Raw genomic sequence first — 1,670 nt, 5'->3', positions numbered from 1 at the left:
TTTGGACACCTGACTCAAAGCGCCAAGTCATTGGAAAAGATTCTGATGCTGGTAAGGTTTGAGGGCAAGAGGAGAAGGGGACAACAGAGGATAAGATAGTCAGATGGCATTGCTGACTCAATGGATATGAGTTTGAGCAAACTCCAGGAGATAGTGAAGGACAGGGCAGCCTGGCGTGCTGCAGTTCATGGAATCACAAAGAGCAGGACATGACTTAGTGACTGAACAACAACAATGAACAAGTAAGGAGTCTGGTGAGGTGCTCTGTGATGTCCTTCCCTGCTATGTAGAGCTTCGTGACAGCATGAGGCAGGGAATAACCCTCAAAGATGGGGACAGTGCAAATGATCCCATCCCCACTGTCCAACACTAGGCCTGTGACAGAGGCAGAGGCATAGAGTGCTACAACCGTGTGTTTGGACAGGCAGAAAGCAGGCACATTGAAGATCTCAAATTTCACTTCTGTTGTCTTCTCTTGAGTCTCCCTTGGATTCGAGGAGGGCTCAGTCATGAGCACAGTCATTGAAAGGGTTTTACTCCCAGTTCCCACTCAAAACGTTATTTCCAGGGTTTCTCCATGTCATTTCATCCCCTTACCAGTTCAAGTTCAATCAGTTCAGTTCAGTTACTGAGTCGTGTCCGACTCTTTGTGACCCCATGAATTGTAGCACACCAGGCCTCCCTGTCCATCACCGAGTCCTGGAGTCCACTCAAACTCATGTCCATCGAGTCGGTGATGCCATCTAGACATCTCATCCTCTGTCTTCCCCTTCTCCTCCTGCCCCCAATCCCTCCCAGCATCAGGGTCTTTTCCAATGAGTCAACTCTTCGCATGAGGTGGCCAAAGTACTGGAGTTTCACCTTCAACATCAGTCCCTCCAATGAACACCCAGGACTGATCTCCTTTAGGATGGACTGGTTGGATCTTCTTGCAGTCCAAGGGACTCTCAAGAGTCTTCTCCAATGCCACAGTTCAAAAGCATCAATTCTTTGGCGCTGAGCTTTCTTCACAGTCCAAATCTCTCATCCATACATGACTACTGGAAAAACCATAGCTTTAAGTAGCTGGACCTCTGTTGGAGAAGTAATGTCTCTGCTTTTTAATATGCTATCTAGGTTGGTCATAACTTTCTAGGGTAGTACAAATGCAAGGTTTCATACTTCCACAAGCCTTCTTCCCCTACAAAGTACTTTTTCTGATTATCTCTTGTCAAAGATATTTTAAATTTCGGATGCCCTACCAGAGAGATGAGGAAATAATGGCATCCAGTCTCTCCAGACTGGCCTACTTTGGAGAGTCCAGATCCATTGTCAAAAATTATAGGCTGGAATATCTAATATATATGATTTGAACATGTCAACAGCATGCTCTTTCAAACCTCAACAAAATAAAGAACACTTAGCCATTTTGTGAGACAATAGGCACTGCTTGGAATTTAAACAGCCACAGGATTCCCAAGTTCTCAAGTTATCACCCAGGTGGAGCTAGAAGGCTGTTGCCAGTGCATAGAGTCCTCAACCCATGAATCTTGTCTCCTTTCAGACATCCTAGGGCTTGCTGAGGTGATCTCAGTGATAATTACCCATTGTGTAATAACCTAGCCAATGCAACAATTGTCCTCAGAGAACATCACAGGGTATTTAAGCCTGGGGTCTCTGAGCCACAAAAC

General features: G+C 45.6%; 1 pseudogene; it reads right to left on the bottom strand.

Moving 5' to 3' along the window:
* Positions 1 to 214: 214 nt before the first annotated feature.
* LOC147341452 (actin-related protein T2-like) lies at positions 215 to 1,356 on the bottom strand (annotated as a pseudogene).
* Between the last annotated feature and the right edge of the window lie 314 nt (positions 1,357 to 1,670).

Source organism: Bos grunniens, chromosome X (assembly GCF_055505025.1).
Source record: "Bos grunniens cultivar Pamir isolate PY7600 chromosome X, Bosgru_T2T1.0, whole genome shotgun sequence".
Lineage (NCBI taxonomy): Eukaryota > Metazoa > Chordata > Mammalia > Artiodactyla > Bovidae > Bos > Bos grunniens.
Note: the sequence above shows the minus strand (reverse complement) of the source record. Positions and strands in the feature narration are given on the sequence as shown.